Source organism: Miscanthus floridulus, chromosome 7, assembly GCF_019320115.1.
Source record: "Miscanthus floridulus cultivar M001 chromosome 7, ASM1932011v1, whole genome shotgun sequence".
NCBI classification, from domain to species: domain Eukaryota; kingdom Viridiplantae; phylum Streptophyta; class Magnoliopsida; order Poales; family Poaceae; genus Miscanthus; species Miscanthus floridulus.
This window is the reverse complement of record NC_089586.1, coordinates 108038775-108061883: the sequence shown is the minus strand read 5'-3', so window position 1 is coordinate 108061883 and position 23109 is coordinate 108038775. Positions and strand designations below refer to the sequence as shown.

Below are 23109 nucleotides of genomic sequence, written 5' to 3'. Positions count from 1 at the left end.
GACACAATTCAAGTATGCCTTATGATCATCTTGTGCCCACGAACTCCAATAATTATTTAGAAATAGAATGTTGAGGCTATGGCCTTTTTTTGCGAATAAGAGGCTATGGCCTTTGGTGAGGATACATACACTATTAAGAGATTTGAGAGTACTATTTGAGTAACTTAAGCTTTTTTATTTGCAAAATTTATAAAAAAAACTCTAGAAGATCATACCAAGCAAAGGATGGGAGAACAAGCACTCTATCTAGCCACTGTCTTTCAACTGCTCATGACAAGGTGAAAGCTATAAGCCCCATAATGACTAAGTTAATATGGATGGGTATTTAAATGCCAACTTATTCAATTCGAAAGATAGACTCTTGATTTGTACGCAAGTACTTTGAGGGGTTAACATTTTAGTAACTCCTGATCCACTGTTCCTAAGTCTTCGTTTTTACTCAGGACAAGCAAAGGGGAAATTTGGAGAGTTTGTTGGTGGTCTCTAGTGATCAATCCGACCATCAACATGTCAACAAAGTGAAGGTATAATCAACATCATAGTAGTATTTCATTTTTCAAATAATGTGGTTCCCCTTTGTACTTGGAGAATATTTGAATGCAATAGCAAACTTGTGAAAACGTCAACAGATGGTTACTGCAATGCGATGTCCCATAGCGGGATTGCTCCCATCAATTGTACCCTCCCGTGTTTAGAGTGTCGCAAACTAACATGACGCATGTTTTGTGTAAAAAATAGGAGCATTACGGTGCAACAACATTTTTTCCAGTGTGGCAAGTCATTTTAGTTTGTGTTTCGGAAGAAATAGAACACATGTTTCATATGAGCAGGGTATCTATTGTAAAAGTATGATTTAAAACAACACACATTTCAATCCATAAACATTTTGTTTCATGTCAATATATGTTTGCAACATAATTTAGAGAAGTTGCAGCATTCAGAAATTAGGTTATAGATGGTGTTGTGTTAAACAAGGATTAGTTGTCACCACCACCATCTCACCACTGGCCATCGCAATACGAGAGCTCAACGCAACTTGATGCCCCTCGAGACCTTTTAGGGTAAGTACATTGATGTCGTCTCATAGACGGTCTCATGTAGTGCCACGTGATAAGATTGTCTTTTAAGTTATCTAATAGCAACTCACATTTTATTAATTTATGCATAAAAATAAAAGTAAAATTGTGAGTTATATAGCAATAACAACTCATACAATGATATAATAGTTGTCTCATAGTCACAAAATTTAGCCCATGAGACGATTGTTTCACGAAGCAACCATCTCTTTCTCCCTCACCTCCCTCTTTTCTTCAAAAATCAGAAAAAATCCTGAATGTCACTTCGTGAGACGGAATATGAGATGCGCGCGCGCACACACACACATATATATATATATATATACCATACTCCTTGCATGCCAAGCTCTTTAGCCCTCTTCCTATCCGTCGTCTCGAACATTTCTTTTAACGATCGTCTTGTTTGTTTAGTCTTGTTTGGCTTATAAGCCGTAATTTTTCAGCCAATGAATAATATTTTTCTCTCATATCAAATCAGTCAACAGTACTTTCAGCCATGACTTATCAGCCAAACGAGCCTAAACGAACAGGGCGGATACCAGGCGGGCCTGAGCTAGTCCCAGAACTGGGTCTGATGCACCAGTCCGATCCATTGGCCCCAGGTAATGCCCGGCCCATCCGCCCTGGACCTCAGCCCAATCTCCCATCCTCCCGATGCGGGTCCTGCGACTCTCTGTCTCCCGAAGCCCCGACGCCCGTCCGCCCGTCGCGTAGCTTCGATGCTCGCAGTCGCGACTCGCCTCCTCCTCCCCGTTCCCCATTCATCCTAAAGGCCTAAACCCTAGCCTCCTTGCTCCCGCGCTCCGGCCGCCGGTGTGTCCCCTCCTCCTCCGGCCGCCGGCGCCGGTGCAACCACGCGCCGCCGCCTTTGCATCCCGTCCAGGGCTGCACGGCCACCTGTGCCCAGTGGGTTGTGCGCCCCCAACGCGAGTTCGGCGCCGACCACCGCCGAACCGAAGCCGTCTGCACGTCCCCACACGCGGCAGCGCCGCCGGAAGGCGCCCGCCACTGCGGCAGTGCGTGCTGCCTCCGGTATAGCGGCTGCCAGATCCCGCCGCGGCACCTGCAGGTTGGTACTTCGACTGAGACATAGTTTAATGCTTTAGTTTCAACCTAGCTGGACTCTTAGACTGCCATACTTAGCTCCATTTCTGGGACCGCCACTGCTGGACGCCATGGCGTGGAGTGGAGATCCGATCCATCGGGACTTGAGATGCTTCTTGTTTGGGCTATAGGACCCTACCTTGCTTGGACGGATTGCTCATTTTGTTTTGCAATAGTTAGTTAGTCACTTCCCCTTCCTTATAACGATCCTTGAAATCCATTTTTTTTTTTCTTCCTAGCCCATCCAGACTACATGTATAGGTGATTTGCTTTATTTTCCAACCCTTTGTGCAAGTGAACCTCCACACCACATCTGATGTCAGCTGCTGGCTGTAGACTGGAGCTCTTGCTTGCGGCTGTTTATCTCCACTGCTCTACCTTGGGGTTCTAGCCATTCCAGCTGTGTTTGCATCTATGGGGATCGGAGTTTGTTATGTTCGGGGCCCCCTTGTGTGTGATTAATGAGCCTTTTATGCTGTGGTGCATTGCTGTAGGGATTTGGAGTTTGAACAATGCCAATGTGGCTACCCTGCATGATTTTAGGCGAACATAATGTCAGTACATTTGACTAGTTCTGCTAGAGTGGGAATTTCACCAGATATGCCCTGAAGTCTCTAAGTATTATTGGGATACTCATTGATTCCATTCATGTAGTTGCCTGTGTTAGTTCTCTAACCAAACTTTGAGGCAGCTTGATAAAATAATGCAACTTAAAGTTTTTCACTAGATAGCTGTGGAATGAATTTTACTCTTTAAGAACAACTAGAGGAAATGTTACTGTGATACGTTATGCGTAGCTGTGGGATTTCTTAGAATATAGGTGCAGTTTGGTTGGACTATTTTGCACCGGAAACGATTCACAGTGGTATTCACTAACGTTCATATCTGTTTGGTTAAGATATATGCTGTAGTCGTCTCACGGCGGGACTCGATCCTGTGATATGCTCTGTGCTTACCACCTAGGACCCACCGCAAACGGATCACATTGCTGGCAGCTATCACCTCACGTGAACTAAACAATCAGAGCAAATGATTACTTTTTTCCAGGTTGCAGCGTTATCCATTCCCATTGACGTTTACGTTGGCAGTGCACTAACCAAACAGCACCATAGTTATTTCTGGCATCGCCACCAAAAGTGTCCTATGCTTTACTTCTGCTGATCTGCATTAGAATTCCTCTGTGTTGGTTCATTATTGAAAAAAATTCATCGCAAATGAAGGAATGGGGAGTGTGTAAAGCCATTTTTTTGTCATGCTTTTTAATACTCTGATTCCAAATGTAGGTCATTTTAGCATTTTTATTTTTAGGTCGTTTTAGAACTTCTACACTTTGTTTACCCCTTTTGTCCATTCTTGCCCCTGCTTAATAAATGCTACCACTCACACAAATGAATGAGTCATCTTTCTAAATGTGCATATTAAGTGAAGGGCCCTAAGGCCATTTGATATACTACTTAATCCTTGTGCTCAAGTCTAAATGGCCTATATTTGGAATCAGAGGATGTAGTTACCTCCAGGGGTTTCAGAATAGCTCATTCAGTATATGTTACTATGGGTTGGAATGTTGGATACCTGCTTTCAACATTAAATTTTTCATTGGCTCATTGCACCTGAAGGCATATTGCACCATCTGCTCTTCAACACATTGGGCGCATATTTTCCTGGTTCATTGATTTTTTTTATTTGACCCAAAGCTATGGGGCTAAAACCCTCCAGCATGATCAAATTTTACAAATGTAAAAGGATTTTTATGTACAAGCAGACTACAAAGAACTAGGGGGATTTACAGAAACTGAAATTGCTACATCAGCTCTTTTTCCTTGCTACTCGCTACATATTGCTACACTTCTGATTTCTGAAGGTACTAATCACCAACAGTTGCTGCACTGTTGGTATACCAGTCCCAGTTTGCTGCACATGCTCTAAGATATGAGATAGCTCTGTGCGAGTGATTGGAAAGATGGCATCAAAAGGTCCCCGGTCAAAGCTAGACCATGAGACAAGAGCTAGGCGTCAAAAGGTTAGCGCACAGATTTGATATTGCATGAATCCATCCACTGTGTATTTCTCTTCATCTTCTGGGCTAGTTTACTTGGCATATTTGTACCTTCATACTGCCATTTTTTGGGTGTCATGCTCCGTAGTTTGAGAGGAAAATAAAGGGAAAACTGTTATTCTTTGCGCAGGCTCTTGAAGCTCCAAGGGAGCCTCGACGGCCAAAAGTTCACTGGGACCATGTCCTTGCTGAGATGGTGTGGCTGGCAAAGGTTGCTTACTATATTATATTATAATTGGCAAATTGCAATCCTTCTCATTGAGAAACCCCCGCTTAAATTTATTGTCAATTTGTATTTTTTTTTCTTTTTGCAAGCTTAAATTTGTGTATGCTGCAGGAGTTTGATTCTGAGAGAAAATGGAAGTTGTCCATGGCCAAAAAGATTGCTCAAAGAGCAAATAAGAGCATAGTTGACCAAGCAACAAAGGGCGAGAGAAAACAGAAGGTTTGACTCTTGTGACACAATGTTTACAAATTGTATAGTCGAACCCAGTTGCAATGGGACTGACAAGGCGACTAGTCATGATTAGTTGTGGACCAGACCGATTAGTCGAGACTAGTCATCTTATTTGTCCTATATATTTCAGGACATATACATACTATACATACTATATAGTATACACAATAAAGCAAGCATCAAGACAACATTCAAGGTCATGCATGATCACTTCCACCACTGCATGCCGCCGTTCCACATCTGCACATGTACACAACAGCTGTACAGCACCTCAGGATGGAGACACCATCTGAGGAGGAGTGTTGGAGTATGAGTGTATTAGGCCCATGAGGCCCATGTATGACTAATATACATTACTACCCTTCTAGGGTTAGCCCAAGCCCAATGTGAATTCCAGCATGGTATCAGGCTAGCTTTCCTCCCTCCCCTTCCCCAACCAGCCGCCAGGCGCCGCCGGCCGCCGGCCGGCCTCTTGCCGCCGCCATGGCTGGCCGCCCTCCCCCTCCCTCCCCAACCTACTTCCACGTTTTCCCCTCCCTTCCCTACCCGTCGTGGGCCCAGCGCGCGGGCGCCGGCCCCCTTGCCGCGGACGCGGATGGCCCGGCCGCCGCCGCTGTCGCTGCGGGCGTGGGCGCGGGTGCCGGCGCGGGCGCGGGCGTGGGTGGCCCAGCCGCCGCTGCGGGCGCGGGCGCAGGCGGCCCCGCCGCCGCGGGCGCGGACGCCGCCGCTGCTGCAGGGGCGGGCGCGGGCGCAGGCAGCCACGCCGCTGCCGCTGGGGGGCGCGGGGGAGACCCTGGAGCCTTTCTTCTTCCCCGCTCCCCCTCCTCTGCCGCCCCCTGCCCCTCTCCAGACGGCAGGGGCCAACTCCGCTCTCGCCGCCGCTCTCGTGGCTGCACGGGCTGCTGCTGCGGACAGCCAGGCCCGGGTGCGGGCGGCCGCCCTCGCTTTGGAGCGCGAGCGCGACGCGGCTGATGCCCTGGCCCGCCAGATCGCTGAGGCGGAGCAGCTCCTCGTCCTCCCTACATCCTACGACACCGCGGCCACCTCCTCAGGCTCGACGGGTCACCGCACGTCTCGCACCACGGTCATCTGGCACGACCCGGCCGACCCGCACGTGGCTCAGCTCCACTACCAGGCCGGGGGTGTCCAGAACATCCGACTCCTCGTCCCGGTCGTCCTCGAGCCTGAGTCGCCCTCTTACGCCCGCTGGAGGGACCTGGTTCTCCTCACCCTCCGCCGCTACGCCCTCGACGACCACGTCCTAGTCGACGCCTCGGTCGCGGTCCAGACCCCATCGTGGCTGCGCCTTGACAGCGTCGTCCTCTCCTGGATCATCGGGACGATCTCCCTGGACCTCCACGACCTCGTCCGCAACTCTGCTGACGCTCGCCGGGCCTGGCTTGCGCTCGAGGGCCAGTTTCTGGGCAATGCCGAAGCCCGGGCCCTGCGTCTCGATGCGAGCTTCCGCACCTTCGTTCAGGGTGACCTCTCCGTTGGCGATTTCTGCCGGCGCATGAAGAGCATGGCGGACTCCCTCGGCGACCTTGGCTGGCCCGTGGAGGACCGCATTCTGGTCCTCAATGTCCTCCGCGGGCTCAGTGACCGCTACGCCCACCTCCGGACGTGGATCACCCGGCAGAGGCCCTTTCCCTCCTTCCTGCAGGTCCGTGACGACCTTGTCATGGAGGAGCTCACTCAGGGCGTCCAGCCAGGGTCCACCTCCGCGCCAGGGTCCTCGTCTTCCTCGACTGCCCTGGCCGCTACTCCTCCGGCGCGTTCGTTCGCTCCACCGCCGTCGTCGCTTCTTGGTTCTCCTCCCCCCGGGCCGGGCGGGGGTGGGGGGGGGGGGCCGTGGCGGCCGCCGTCGCCGCGGAGGGGGGCGTGGGGGCCGCGGGGGCCAACACACACCGGCTCCTCCAGGGAGCCACCAGTCGCCCGTGACTCCACGGGGTGCAGCCTGGCCCTCTTTCCACAACCCGTGGTTGGGGCGCATCTCCATGTGGCCCTTCCCGGCTCCAGGTGGAGAGCCTCGCCCACCAGTGGCCTTGCTCACTGGAGCTCCTCCGAGGTTTTACTCCCCGTCTGCGTGGGCTACTCCTCCCGGCGCATCTTCGTGGGTGCCACCTCCCGACACCTTGCCCGGGCCTGTCGGTTGGAACCCGGCGGCCTTGGCCAGATCCTTCAGCACCATGGCCCTGACACCGCCTGCCGGTACCGACTGGATTGCCGACTCGGGTGCCACTTACCACACTACTCCAGACCCTGGTATACTCTCCTCTTTTCACCCTCCTTCTCCCTCTCATCCTTCGTCCATCATGGTCGCGAATGGTTCGTGTATTCCAGTCACGTCCGTGGGTGCCGCCGGCACTCATGGTTCCTTTCTTCTTCCTGACATTCTTGTTGCACCCTCTATGGTTCACAACCTTCTTTCTATTCGTCGTTTTACAGCTGACAATTCCTGTTCTGTTGAATTTGACTCTTCTGGTCTTACTGTAAAGGATTTGGCTTCCCGGCGTCCTCTTCTCCGATGTGACAGCACGGGACCCCTTTACACCCTTCGGCTTCCGACGTCTGCTTCCTCTTCGTCACCGTCTACTTTGTCAGCTGCCTTCGCCGCCACTCCTTCTTCCACCACTTGGCACCGTCGCCTCGGCCATCCTGGACGTGATGCTCTGACGCAGCTTAGTCGCAGTTCCGACATTGGTTGTACTCGGGCTCACGATGAGCACTTGTGTCATGCGTGCCAGCTGGGCCGTCATGTTCGTCTCCCTTTTTGTTCTTCTTCTTCACATGCTACGCATGTGTTTGATCTTGTACACTGCGACCTATGGACATCTCCTGTCATCAGCATTTCTGGGTATAAATACTATCTTGTGGTGGTTGACGATTTCTCGCATTACTCGTGGACTTTCCCCTTGCGTGCAAAGTCGGATACCTTCACCACTCTTCTCCACTTTTTCGCCTGGGTGTCTACTCAGTTCGGCCTTACCATCAAGGCCGTCCAGTGTGACAATGGCCGTGAGTTCGATAACGGCACCTCCCGTGCCTTCTTCCTCTCTCACGGTGTCCAGTTGCGCATGTCTTGCCCGTATACCTCCTCCCAGAACGGCAAGGCCGAGCGCATGATTCGCACCACGAACGACACCATGCGCACCCTTCTGCTCCAGGCGTCGCTTCCTGCTCGCTTCTGGGCCGAGAGTCTGCACACCTCCACCTATCTCCTTAACCGCCTTCCTTCCGCTGCCTGCCCGGCTCCCACACCACACCACGCTCTCTTCGGTACCCCTCCTCGGTATGACCACCTTCGTGTCTTCGGGTGTGCGTGTTACCCTAACACCACTGCCACCGCTCCCCACAAGCTGGCTCCCCGTTCCGCTCTGTGTGTCTTCCTTGGGTACTCCCCGGATCACAAGGGGTACCGGTGCTTTGACCTCACCTCCCGTCGGGTCCTCATCTCTCGCCACGTGGTGTTTGATGAGTCTGTCTTCCCCTTCTCCACCACCACCACACCATCTCCCACCCCCGATCCTGACCCCTTCTCTCTGTTTCCCACTGACACGGTGGTCCAGCCGCTTTTACCGCTGTCTCCTGCAGGTACTGCTTCCCCGTGCCCCTCGCCGGGCCCGTGCCCCCGCTCGCCGCCCACTAGTGACGCCCCTGGCCCTGCGCCCTGCCCGGGTCCGGAGGCGTCGCCCTCCGGAGCTGCCCCTGCCCCTCCGTCCGCAGCGGGTCCGGGGACGCCGCCTGTCGCACCTCCTGCGCGTTTCGCCCAGCCGGTGCACGTCTACCAGCGCCGTGTGCCGGCGGCAACGCTGCCTCCGGCACCACCGGGGTCCACCTCTCCACTGGTGACGCCTACACCACCGGTGGCTCCTTCTCCGCCGGCGACCCCTACACCGCCGCCGTCGCCTCAGGCTGCCCGTGTCGCGTCGCCGGTGTACCACCCGCAGCTCCTTCACCGACACCCGCGGCATGTTCACCCTATGGTGACGCGTCACGCGGCTGGTACCCTGCGGCCCCGGGCTCTCGCGACGATGCCCGACGACCCGCAGATCTCTCCTGTACCCTCTTCCGTTCGCGACGCCTTGTCGGACCCTCATTGGCGCCGCGCGATGGAAGAGGAGTACGCGGCTCTCCTCGTCAACCAGACATGGGATCTGGTGCCCCGTCCACCCGGATCCAACGTCGTCACCGGCAAGTGGATCTGGACACACAAGCGGCGGGCTGATGGTACCCTTGAGAGGTACAAGGCTCGCTGGGTTCTTCGGGGTTTCACTCAGCGCCCTGGAGTCGATTATGATGAGACTTTCAGCCCCGTGGTGAAGCCGGCCACCGTACGCACAGTGCTCTCCCTGGCTCTCAGTCGCTCTTGGCCTGTGCATCAGCTGGACGTCAAGAATGCTTTTCTCCACGGGACTCTCACCGAGACAGTCTACTGCAGCCAGCCAGCGGGGTTTGTTGACTCTTCTCGTCCGGACATGGTCTGCCGGCTCAACAAGTCTCTCTACGGCCTCAAGCAGGCCCCCCGGGCGTGGTACTCTCGGTTTGCTGCTTTCCTGCTGACACTGGGGTTTGTGGAGGCCAAGTCGGATACGTCCCTATCTATCTATCACCATGGACCTGAGACTGCCTATCTGCTGCTCTACGTTGATGATATTGTCCTCACAGCCTCCAGCCCGTCCTTACTCAGCCGTGTCATCGCCTCTCTTCAGCAGGAGTTTGCTATGAAGGATCTTGGTGTGCTCCACCACTTCCTCGGGGTCACTGTTGAGCCTCGCCCCACCGGCCTTCTCCTTCACCAGCGGCAGTACACTCTTGATATCCTGGAGCGTGCTGGGATGACTAACTGCAAGCCCTGCTCTACTCCAGTTGACACACAGGGCAAGCTGTCAGAGGCCGTGGGCACCACCGTGGCAGACCCCACTGCTTACCGGAGTCTTGCAGGTGCCCTTCAGTACCTCACCTTCACCAGGCCAGACATCACCTATGCAGTGCAGCAGATATGCCTTCACATGCATGATCCCCGAGAGCCTCACCTCACTGCGCTCAAGCGCCTCCTCCGTTACCTCCGCGGCACTGTCGACTACGGCTTACTCCTTCAGCGGTCTTCCTCCACCGAGCTCGTCGTCTACACTGACGCCGACTGGGCCGGGTGTCCGGACACTCGGCGCTCTACCTCCGGCTACGCTGTCTTTCTGGGCGGCAACCTGGTGTCCTGGTCGTCCAAGCGCCAGCCGGTGGTCTCCCGATCCAGTGCCGAGGCGGAGTACCGAGCTGTCGCTAACGGCGTGGCTGAGGCCTCCTGGCTCCGACAGCTCCTTGCCGAGCTCCACAGCCCTCTCTCCCGGAGCACGCTGGTCTACTGCGACAACGTCAGTGCGGTGTACCTCTCCACCAACCCCGTGCAGCACCAACGGACCAAGCATGTGGAGATCGACCTACACTTTGTCCGTGATCGGGTTGCCATCGGCGATGTTCGGGTCCTACACGTCCCGACCACCTCCCAGTTTGCCGACATCTTCACCAAGGGCCTCCCGTCATCGACCTTCACCGAGTTTCGCTCCAGCCTCAACATCATTGGTGGCTAGTTGCGTCTGTGGGGGGGCTCGTGTGTGTGCTTCTTTTCATGTCCAGTCTGTAACTCCGCTGCGACGGTAGTTCAGACTGCGGGGGGGGTGTTGGAGTATGAGTGTATTAGGCCCATGAGGCCCATGTATGACTAATATACATTACTACCCTTCTAGGGTTAGCCCAAGCCCAATGTGAATTCCAGCAAGGAGTACATCACGAAGAGGGGCGGTGGCTTGAGAGTGCGTTGGCGGCTTAATGGCTCCACAAGAGGAGGAGCGGTGCGTGGGAGATGAGGAATAGCATGGGGGAGGAGGAATGGCGCGCGGGAGACGAGGAATAGCGCAGGGGAAGAGAGGAATCATGTACGGGAGGAGTTGCGGCGGCGTGGGATAAAGAATTCCGGCGCGCCTCTGTTCTCTGCGTTTTGCTGGAGTCTGGGCACACTTATGCTAACCTGAAGAGGCCAAATTGGCAGCCCGTAGCCCACACCTCTAAGCCCAGTTGAGCAGGCCCGTGAAAGGACAGGCAGTCACAGCATCCAGCCCCATCCTCCTCCTAGTCAGGATGACTGGAAACCTAGTCAAGTTTCTAGTCAAGCTAGTCGCCTCGCTGTCCCTAGTTGACTTAAAGGGACCAATTAGGCCGATTAATCATGATTAATTGGATGACTTGTAGACACTGTTCTGTCATATATCTCGGCTCTGCTCGCTGCTGCTACTCTGGCAGCCACAACGCTGCTGCTGCTGGTTTCCTTTCGTAATTGAACAGTAGCTGCAGGAAGGGGTACTGCAGCAAGCTGCTTATCTATGAAATGTTAGCTATGGTTAATTTCTGTAATGCCTTTGAATGAAGATATGGTGCTCCAATAATAACCCAAGAGTCGAATTATGTAAATAATGAATTAAGAGAATTATTCTAGTATATGATGATTTTTCTTTGCAGGAGGAAGAACATAGAATGCGAAAAGTTGCCCTTAATATTTCAAAGGATGTGAAGAAGTTCTGGATTAAAATAGAAAAGCTGGCAAGTTCATTTTTGTTTTCTAACGTCGTGGCTAACTGTGACAGTACTTTAGGATATTCGTCTTTGGAAGAAAACTGAGCTATATTTTTTTCTTTGATTTGAGGGAAAGCAGGTTGTTTATAAGCATCAACTGGAGGTTGAGGAGAGAAAGAAGAAGGCACTTGATAAGCAACTTGATTTCCTTTTAGGTCAGACTGAAAGGTATGTCAGTCTCATTATGGTTCATTTGACCTGTAGCATCTTTAATTTTGTTCCTAGCTGTATATTGACCTTCTATTCTTTGGTACAATTCTCTCCAGGTATTCGACAATGTTGGCGGAAAACCTTGTGGACATGCCCTATTCCCAAAACCTAGAAAACGGGACTTCGCAGATAAACCAACCATCCCATCAAGAAGAAGTAGCAGAAGAGAACATAAATGCAGCCATTCCTGATGATCTTGGTTTGTAGCATAGTGATGTATTTTGCATGTGTCAAGACCTTATTTTCGTTCTCTTGGTTTAAACAATTTCTATTTGCAGATAATATGGAAGTCGATGATGATTATGAGAGCTCCTTGGATGAAGAGCCAGTAAGCCATTTCAGTTACCTAATTCAGTTTTTCTTTTGTTACTCAGAAAGTAAATGTAAGGAATTCTATGTATCAGGGCACATTATTGTCTTTGTTAATTTGAGAAGGATCCTTTTCTTTGAGGCTATTACCATCCATATGTTTTTTCCTCTGTTTTGTTTCACTATATAGTATATACTTAATACTATACTGTTACATGGCAGCAAATATATTTTCATTTATCAATTATTGTTCAGACCAGCAAAAGTTGGTGATAGATTTTTTGGACATACTGTTAGCTCTAGTCAATTTTGTAGTAGGCTGCATACAAGTATTAGAATGGAATGTTTGTTGTCTTTTTTGAAACCGTTGTTCACATGAATGATGAATTGTACTTGTATGTGTGAATGCTGCAGGAAGATGATGAGCAGACAATCGATGTGGATGAAGCTCAGATCACCGAAGCTGAGCGGAATGAAGAACTAGCTGCTTTAGAGGCAGAAGCTGACCTACCACTGGATGCTTATTCTCAAGATGTATACCAAAACCAAAGGTGATCTCCAACAACAATTCTCTCTTACCCACTTCCATACATAGAGGGGACAATGCTATGCACTGCTTGACACTCAATTGATAATTTGATTAGTTCAATATGTCTCAGTTAGCAGGGAAAGCAGTCCAGACAGCAACGACATGTTAAGTAACTTAGGTTCGAAGAATTTGATTGTAGGTGAGATTGATGTAGAGTATTAGGAAGTTGATCAGACTCTTTGATGTCATTTCTTATGATTGATGTGGATCTTGCCTTTTTCTCAGATTCTTCGAACCAGGCTAATGGCTGTGATCATGAACCTGCTCACTCTTCAAGTGACGATGGCAATTCTTCTGAGGAAGTGGATGATGATCAATCTTATGCTGAGTTTGTGAAGAAAAGTCATGTATGCTTGCTTTCTGTATCTTATTTGTGCTCCATGTGTTGGCTTTATTCTTTTATCTTTATTCATTCTTTGGATGAAACCCTGGACAGTAGAGCATTATCTGATTGTACCAGCCAAATTTTCTTAACTTTTCAGGGTAAAAGTAACGGAAATATTTCTTCTATCAATGATCAGGCATGTTCTAGTCATCTATGTTGTTTATGATTTTCTTTATCCTTTATCCCACTGTTATATACTTATATTTTTTTTTCTTTCCTATCGCTGCCTGAGGGTGATGTCTCTAGAAACAATCCTTATGTGTGGGAAATGGGAGTTTGCGGTGGTCATGGGTCATGAAGAATTTTAACACTAGCTATTCGTGGACTGCCCCTTCACTTGATAGTATCTGCCCAACTAAACTTCCTTTGTAGACCAGTTAGCTATTGAATTAAGAAAACAATACCCCTATCCCATGAAAGTTTATCTTTTCAAAATTAAACCTCCATTAACAACCTTTAAGAAGTAGAGGAAGAGCAGAGAAAGAAATGCAATACATTCTGGATTACTTAATGTGGACATTTTAAGCTTAAATCCCAGTAAATTTAGCTACAATCAACATCGTGAGTGTCACCGGCGCGGTGCCCTGTACCTTCCTGTTCGCGGCCCTCTTCGCAGTTAGGCTCATGGCGCTATCCTTGGCTGCAGCCATCGCAAATCAAGCCCCGCACCGCCTTCTGTCCTCCAATGTCTGTGTCTCCTGTGCTTAAAACAAGTGTGGCCTGGGCAAACTCAAGACAAGGGGTGCACTGCACCTTCCTGCTGCTGTGTGCTCCACCTTTCCTTGCGCGGGAGGTGTCCTGCACCTTCCTGGCACTGGCATGGCCTTATCTGCTTCTCAGTGGCCGACACCTGTGTCGCTAATGGTGGTTGACGGGAAGGGAATCACCATCCATCCTCATCCTTTCTACCAAACGCAAAACTGGGATTGTCACATCCTGGTAACCAAACAGGCTAGTGGGATCCCCTTGAGAACAGTACCATCCCATCATAGGTTGTCTCCAAACCTAACACATGTTAGTTTCCACTATTGCACCGGAGGTTGGGGATATTCAGCTTTGGTTTCTTCATGCCAAGTAAAGATCAAATGGTCTGTTTTTTAAGCTCAACTAGATGAATGGTGGCAAAAAAAAAAACTGCTTTCTAGGACTCCTATCTCGCTATTTTATGATTGTGTGGTTAATGTAACTGCGATATTATTTTTTCAGGAGGACGAAGATTACATTGCTGCTGAAGAAGTAAAGGTAGCATTGCCTTTTTCATCTTGTTTCCTCATTGCTTTCTTGTTCCCTAGTTTTTCCATTACGCCATACTACCTGGATTGGAGTTATACTTGAAGAAAAATCGGGAAAACTATAGCCATCTAGTAAAGTTGTCATGTATACTGAGTCCTGCTGTCTCGTGATACATAATATATGATCATCTCTGATAGGATGACGAAAGCAACTTTGTCTGAAGAGGAAGAATTGGCAAAGAAAGAAGATCCTGATCATCTGGAAGAGGTGGATTGCTGCCATCAATCCATAACATCATTGAATTGTTTGCATTGTCATGCTGAAGTGCTCTAGTTCAATTTTTATTGCACGGAGCGTAAACTTAGCCGGTCTTGAAAACTGACTCAATAGCATTGTTATCATGTGTAACTATGCAAGGCTATCGATTTCTTTTTCTGAAGTTCGCTTCATTTATTTTGGTTCTGGACATTAATTCTGGGAATGTCAAGAAGCTAAGTTAATTAAATAGATTGTTTGGGCTATCTGCCACCACCTTTGGTTCCAGAGTCTTTTTATGTTAGTTTAGAACATACAAAGATTCCTTTAGTAACACAAGTTTGTTTCTGTGTGAATCCCAATTAAAAGCACAGCCCTTAAGTTTTGATAAGGGGTCTGATTATATCTTGTGCATGAGGAAGTGACTCAATGAGCATATTAGCGATGCATCCATTTGGCTGACTGTTTAGGAAAATACCCTTATATTTCTGCAATTATTGGGGGCTAACAGTATTTTGTTTTCTGAAACTTAGCAAACTCTCTCTCTCTCTCTCTCTCTCTCTCGTACGCGCACACACACACACAGCAAACTGGCATTTTAACGTTAAACCCGAATTCTAGGGTTTATTATTTGATTGCTGAACAGATACTAGCAAATTGAATGAAAGACCACACGACTAACAATGTGGTGCATATTTAAATCAGTAGGATCATATAAATATTATATATTATTATCCAATAGAACCATGTCTAAAAACCAAAATGTGACATTATACTGGTCTATGCAGAGGGCCCTGGTGGTCAGCATTCCATTTAGAATTTATGTAGCCAAATTCTTGTTTTCATTAAAGGCTTCAGAGGTTGGAGTCGGACTAGGAGTAATTTTATACATTAATTGCAAATACTCTCCCAATTTTTCTAGCAATTGGTTTCACAATTCCATATGTTCCAAAAGGCTTCTGCTAACTATTTTTTGGTGATCATATGTCCTTTCAATTGTAGATTAAGTTACTGCAGAAGGAGAGTGAGATACCACTAGAAGAACTTCTCGCGATGTACCGAAAGGTATAGTTAGGTTTTCCATTGCTTTCTTCAAACAAATTACTGTGGTCCATTTGTAATACCTTTTTTTTTATATTTAGGATGGCTGTGCAGATCATGAAACAGCGGAGTTGGAGAATTCACCCCATTTTATTGAAGAGGTCAATACTGACATGTCTTTGGATGATCAATCTGTGAACATTTTGGAAGCGAAAAGTGATATATTTGTGGATCACCTATCCAGGGATGTGCTGGAAACTGAGCACAAGGCTCTACAATCAGAAATCGATGTGGTGGAAACTGAGCAGGAGGCTCTACAATCAGAAATCGCATCAGAGCCTTGTGCTCAACAAAATTTTGTGGAAGAGAATAATCTCACTGATGTTAAGGCAGTCCATGGAGATAAGAGTGATGATGTAATTGCTGATGCTGCAGCTGCTGCAAGATTCAGCACAACCAACTGGCAACACCTTCTTGACTACAAAAGTGCGCACGAAATTCCCATTCCTTCTTAAGCATTCTCTTCGTGAATACCAGCATATAGGGCTGGATTGGTTGGTTGCTATGTATGAGAAGAGGCTTAATGGAATTCTAGCAGACGAAATGGGTTTAGGCAAGACAATCATGACTATCTCCTTGCTTGCACACCTTGCGTGTGAGAAGGGGATATGGGGTCCTCATCTTATTGTCGTGCCGACTAGTGTTATGCTAAATTGGGAGACTGAATTTCTTAAGTGGTGTCCTGCTTTTAAAATACTGACTTATTTTGGAAGTGCAAAGGAGAGAAAGCAGAAACGTCAGGGCTGGATGAAACCAAATTACTTCCATGTTTGCATCACAACATATAGGCTTGTCATTCAGGACTCTAAAGTGTTTAAGCGAAAAAAGTGGAAGTATCTTATTCTTGATGAGGCTCATCTGATAAAGAACTGGAAATCACAGCGTTGGCAGACTTTGCTCAACTTTAATTCAAAGAGACGTATTCTTCTGACTGGAACTCCACTGCAAAATGACCTTATGGAACTTTGGTCCCTCATGCATTTTCTGATGCCTCATGTATTTCAGTCTCATCAGGAGTTCAAGGATTGGTTCTGCAATCCAATTTCTGGGATGGTGGAAGGCCAAGATAAAGTAAACAAAGAAGTTATAGATCGATTGCACAATGTCCTTCGTCCATTTATACTGCGTCGACTGAAAAGGGATGTTGAGAAACAGTTACCAAGGAAGCATGAGCATGTCATATATTGCCGACTTTCTAGAAGGCAAAGGAACTTGTATGAAGATTTTATCGCTAGCCTCAGAGACACAAGCAACACTGGCAAGTGGGAATTATTTTGGCATGATAAGCATCATTATGCAACTTAGAAAGGTCTGTAACCATCCAGATCTTTTTGAAGGTCGCCCAATAATAAGCTCATTTGATATGGCTGGGATTAACATGCAGCTCAGCTATTCAGTCTGCATGCTCCTTGATAAGAGTCCATTTTCTCAGGTGGACCTGTCTGATATGAATTTTGTGTTTACTCAAAATGAATTTAGCATGAGTTCCTGGGAAGCTGACGAGGTCATCTCTGCCTTTCCTTCAAGTATCACCTCCAGGAATTGTGACTTGGATATTTTTTGCTCTAATAAGGATCATCAGGGAAGTAATTTGACAAACATTTTTGAAGATATTCAGAAAGCCCTACAGGAGGAGAGAATAAAGGAATCCAGAGAAAGGGCAGCTTCCATTGCATGGTGGAATAGAGTTAGATGCCAAAAGAGGCCTGTCTATGGCACAAACACGAGACATGTTTTGACTGTAAATCATCCTGTATCAAATATTCTTGATAAGAGGAACAACCCTTTGTGCCACATGGACTATTCATCAAGCCTTGCAGATCTTGTTCTTCCATCTGTGGAACGCTTTCAGAAAATGCTTGATGTTGTTGAATCATTTACATTCGCAATTCCTGCTGCTCGAGCTCCTCCACCTGTTTGCTGGTGCAGCAAAGGAAAGCCTCCTGTTTTTATTGATCCGGAATATAGAGAAAAATGCATGAACAAGTTTTCTCCCACTCTGTCTCCTATAAGGTCTGCTATTGTTCGTCGTCAAGTCTACTTTCCTGATAGGCGTTTGATCCAGTTTGATTGTGGGAAGTTGCAGGAACTTGCAATTCTGTTAAGGCGTTTGAAGTTAGAAGGGCACAGGGCCTTGATATTTACTCAGATGACTAAGATGCTTGACGTCTTGGAAGAGTTCATAAATTTATATGGGTATACATATTTACGTTTAGATGGTTCTACTCCCCCAGAAGAGAGGCAGACTCTGATGCAGAGGTTCAACACAAACCCAAAGTTTTTCCTTTTCATTTTGTCCACTCGTAGTGGTGGTGTGGGAATCAACCTTGTAGGTGCAGACACTGTCATCTTCTATGACAGTGACTGGAACCCTGCAATGGACCTACAAGCACAGGACAGATGCCACAGGATTGGTCAGACTCGTGAAGTTCACATATATAGACTCATTAGTGAAAGCACTATAGAGGAGAACATTCTCAAGAAAGCAAATCAGAAACGAGCTCTTGATGATTTAGTGATACAACGTGGTAGCTACAATACGGAATTCTTCAAGAAACTTGATCCTATGGAGTTCTTTTCCGGGCACACGTCTCTCCATGCGGAAGATCAGGAGAAGAATTGCTCTACAACCGCGGGAGCTTCAAATGATGTGGATCTGGCTCTGTCAAATGCAGATGTTGAAGCAGCTATTAGACAGGCAGAAGATGAAGTTGACTATATGGCTCTCAAGAAGCTGGAGGAGGAAGAAGCCGTGGACAATCAAGAATTCAGTGAGGAGGTTGCTGGCAGACCAGAGGAGGATGAATTGGTTAATGAGGAGGATGGAAAACCTGATGAGCACATTAATGAAGAACACAAATACAACTCTTCTGATGTAGAGAAGGAGAAGCACATAACTTTGTCTACCAAGCGATTGAATCGATGAAAAGGCTCTTACATTGGCTGTTGGTGATGAAGATACTGACATGCTTGCTGATGTGAAACAGATGGCAGCTGCAGCAGCTGCAGCAGGGCAAGCAAGTTCATCTTTTGAGAACCAGCTCCGGCCAATTGATAGATATGCAATGCGCTTTATGGAACTCTGGGATCCAGTAATTGACAAAGCTGCTGTGAATCATCAAGTAAATGTTGAGGAGGAAGAATGGGAGCTTGATCGTATTGAAAAACTCAAAGAGGATTTGGAAGCAGAAATTGATGAAGACCAAGAACCACTGTCTTATGAATGTAAGTATTTTATGTCTTCAATAATTTCCTTTTTGCCACTTTGGAACATTCTGTTCTTTGTCATTTTAGCATTTTCTGCATTTTAGCTGGAGCTTTGTTTTCACCTCAATGTAGGTATCCTTCCTTTTTTATGCTTTAGTAATATTGACATCATCTTTATTTATTGCAGCATGGGATGTTGATTTTGCTACAACAGCCTATCGGCAACATGTTGAGGCTTTAACTCAAAAGCAGGTCGTTTATTGACTTGCTAACTTGTATTCTTATGTGTCTCACTTGAAACACAGTGCCTTTTAGTCTGACTTGTTATAATACATGCAGTTGTTGGAAGAACAGGAAAGACAGGCTCAGGAAGCAGCAAAAGAGTTGGAGGAGAAGAATGATAATATGAGGTACTGAATGGAAATTTATTTTCCTGAAACACAACAGTGGTAGTAAATTTTTCTTTTGTTTTGTTTCAGTTGCACTTCACTTTTGTGTCAATTGGCAATATTAGCATGTTATATGCCCACATTATTTCTAATGGATGTTTTTGTGGCTGTTGACTTTTTTTTCTTAGACTATAGCTTCCCTTTGATATACTATTGACTATACATTTTGGCATTCATCTACAGCAGTCACCGCAGAAAGTCAAAAAAGAACAAAAAGAAGACAGGCAAATTCAAGTCCCTGAAAAGAGTGCGTTTGTCGTCTGAATCAGAAGTCGTACTGGAGGAAACCTCTGTAGATACAATGAGCATTGATGACAATGCACCCTCACCTGAGCTTATAAGTGATGAATCGCCACACCATTATTCTAACAAGCGTAAGAAGATTATGTCTGCTACTGAGGAAGATAGTAACAGCAGAAGTTTAAAGAAGTTTAAGAAAACTACTAAGTCAAGTTTTATTTCTGAAGCCTTGTCACCTAGGCTGAAGGAGGACCTTAATGATTCAGATCCAAAATCAATGGCTAGAACTAAAAGTGATGGCAGAATTTCCATCCCTTGCATGCCAGTAAAACGTGTTATTGTAATAAAGCCTGAGAGATTGAAAAGGAAGGGAATATGGTCTCGAGATTGTGCTTCAGACTCATGGACATCTGAGGAAGATGCAGTTCTTTGTGGAACTGTGCATGAGTATGGTCCTCTTTGGGAATTGGCAAGTGATTTTCTTCATTCCTTGCCAGGTGGGTCCTATAGGGGAAGATATCATCATCCTGTGCATTGCTGTGAGAGATACAGAGAACTGTTCTGCAAACATGCAATATCAGCAACAGATAATTCTAACAGTGAAAAGGTTCCTTCTGGGACTGGAAAGGCTATACTTAGAGTATCCGAGGTGAGTTGATATCTTGTCTTCCTATTGGACTACCTTATAAAAAAGGAAGCTTTGTTGTGCGCAAATTTTGACAAAGATTGACTTTTGACTATATTATTGTTGTTTTTCAAACAATGGATTGACTTTATTATGATCTCTTAAAAATAGTTGGGGCAGTCCCAATGCTAGAAACCACGGGTAGTTTCTATGCTTAATAATTTCTGTAGACACTATATGTAAAAACTATGTTCTCAATGGATAGTTTCTAGATAATAAATTTTTGTCCAATCACATGTCTTGTCTCGTCATTACCTATAAATCACATCTCTTCGTGTCTTGGTTCTCGCGTAAACATGGTTTCTTCTCTAGGAAACCATTTCCTCATCTCTCTTCTTTAATTGCAGTGCCACGTCATCTTTTTGCTTAGTTGGCACCCTAATTAATGAAGATAGAAACCATCTAGTTTCTTGGTTGGTAGTGCCCTTATGAGATCATGCAAGCAAACATACCTTAGACAATACACTTTATTCATGGAACCCTTCAGTTTAAGTAATTTTTTTCGGAAAGATCTGGAACCTTTGATTCCAGCTTATATCAATAATAAGAGAATCGGCCCAGTTTATAGGGGAAACCGGGTCAGTGTAAGTAAAATTTCTTGATCTTTAGCTTCTAGACTAGACTGGCCAGTTTGTAAGAAAAAATGGTACAGGATATACTAGTAAGGGTAACTGCCAAGCACCCACAACTGTGTTATCCTGGCGTTATATTGTTTTTATGGCCAATTACCAATCCAGCATATCTTCAATCCAATTAAACAGGAAGAACATGTGACTTTGCTTGTGCCATGTTAAAACTTATCTGCAATTTACTGCTGACATAAAACTTATTGTCTTGGCAAATATCTGATTATTATTATATCTTTTTTTCAGGATCAAGCTCAGATGTTGGTGAATGTGACCAGTGAACTTCCTAACAATGAATTGCTTCTCCAGAAACACTTCATGGCTGTAATTTCGTCTGTCTGGAGATCAAAATGTCGCCGTGATCCCTGCTGTTTTATGAATACTTACTCTACTGCATTACATATGTTTTCTCCTGTGAAGAAGCCTGGTGGATCAAGTGAGAACTGGCCCATGGTAAACTTTAGACCAAGCTTCAATCTAGTTAGGAAAGCCCTTGCAGATGCTCAGGCTAAGTCTACACTAATGGTGATTCCACCACCGTCAAGAAATCAGGAATACCGGCGGAATTATTTAGAATTAGAGTTAGATTTCTTGAAACATCAACATGCTTATGAGGAAGACTTCCCATCTGTAATAAATGTGTCCATACTGGAACCAGAACCATCCAAACAGGCTCCAGAGCCAGTGGAACAATCGTTATTGTCTGGACTTTCTTGCAGACAAGCTGAGAACCGACTCAGGTCAGTGTTGACGCAAGTCTTCATATTTTGCTGTTATAATGGTGGTGGCCATTGCCATTCTTATCTTAGTTTAAATAAAACAGTGATTCTTTGAATTTCATGATTTTTCCTAATATTTAGCCCACCTCTGCTACACGAAATAATGCTAATGCATCATTTTCATTTTTCTTTGCAGGATAGCATCAGAAGCTTGTTATGATGGTGATAGTTCTCATTGGGCATCATCAGCTTTCCACGTGAATGATGCCACCCGCCATAAATCTGGTTCAAAGTCCATAGGAAAGCACAAAGCAGCATCGGAATCTGGTAGACCTACCAAATCCAAAGTCCAGAAGATTACTGAATCGCATCAGGAAGGGCCAACTGTCATGAGTAATTTTCTCCGTATGCCTGCTCAACTATTGCCAAGTACAGCTGACTTCCACATTAGTGACTCCCTATCTGAATTTGGTATCAGCGATTCTGAATTCCACTACTCCGAGGATCTCTTGCAAGAGGTCGACGATCTTGAGTTCTTCCCAGATCAGGGTGACTCTGGTCTCCTTCCTGGTATTGAAGAGTTAGAACCTCTTTCAGATTTCACAGATATCGGATGAACATAGATGGGCAAATTATTCTTGATGGGATGCCCTTCTATACCAAGAGGAGACAAGATTGCCTCTGGCAGGAGCCCAAGGATATAGGTTGAGTTGCTCAGCCGTGCACATATGTGCTGCAAGCTTGATCATGGTTGGCTGGAGCAAAGCTGCTGGCTTGGTGAGGTCACATTGATCTGACAAGCTTGGAGGATGGGTTTTCACTAATGGCGGCATTGGGTAATTTCCATACATGTATGTATATTGGTAGTCTAGAATCGTAGGATGTAGAAATGCCTCCCTCATTTGTGTTTGGGGGCAGACCTTGTAACTCGACCACATGGAAATTTTGTTGAGCAGGTACCAACAGAGAAGGGAAAAGAGGAGGCCCTCAGCATCACCCATTTGTTGCTGTATCTCGTGTTATGTTCATTCTCTGTTTGACCCAATGTTGTTTGGCTATCTTGCCATCGAAAACATCTCAGATGTCAAGTTGGTGGTTGCCATCTCTATCAGAAATTTAGGATGTGGTGCCAATGTGGCTGCCAAAGAATGATCAGTCAAGTGCAGCTTATGGGCGCATTATATTTGGTCAGGAATCAATGCATGGTGTCAATACTGTCAGAACTGGTGTTCCAGTTTCACTTGAGGAATGCAAATTCTGGTTTGATCTAGACTCCGGAGGCAAGTTTTTCATAGGAGGTAAAGAGCGCGGCCATAGTTATACATGTATGTAATAAAATGATGTAAGGTAGTAATCTTCACTCTGGACTTTTGGACGTATGGTTCTGTGGACTCTCGGTCTCGGGTGTGCCGATTAATAGCGATAATCTTTTGTTAGAGGCTAGGGGGCTTCTAGAACAGCGGGCTGCTGCTGTGACTGTGAGCCTGTAACAATGCAATTGATTGTGCGCCAGCATATTGATTTTTTGGTAAGTAGACGTTGCATCACTGCAAAGCAACGTTGAGATAGAGTGACTGGTCTGTTTCGCTCAAAAATACTGAGCTTGTATTCAGTCTTGGCCTCCAATAACCTGTAAGCTGAGAATGTTTGGCCAGTCCCATAATATGTAAGCTGACTAGCTGAGAATGTCTGGCCAATCCCATAATCTGTAAGTCCCTCGCTAAGCATTTTATGCGTTTGAGCTTATTCATCGCTACGTTTTAGTCATAAAACAGTGTTTT

The 23109-nt window shown here is 46.7% G+C and overlaps 1 pseudogene; it reads left to right on the top strand.

Annotated features, from left to right (window-relative positions):
* Positions 1 to 1775: 1775 nt before the first annotated feature.
* Positions 1776 to 23039, top strand: LOC136467502 (protein PHOTOPERIOD-INDEPENDENT EARLY FLOWERING 1-like; annotated as a pseudogene).
* Positions 23040 to 23109: the final 70 nt, after the last annotated feature.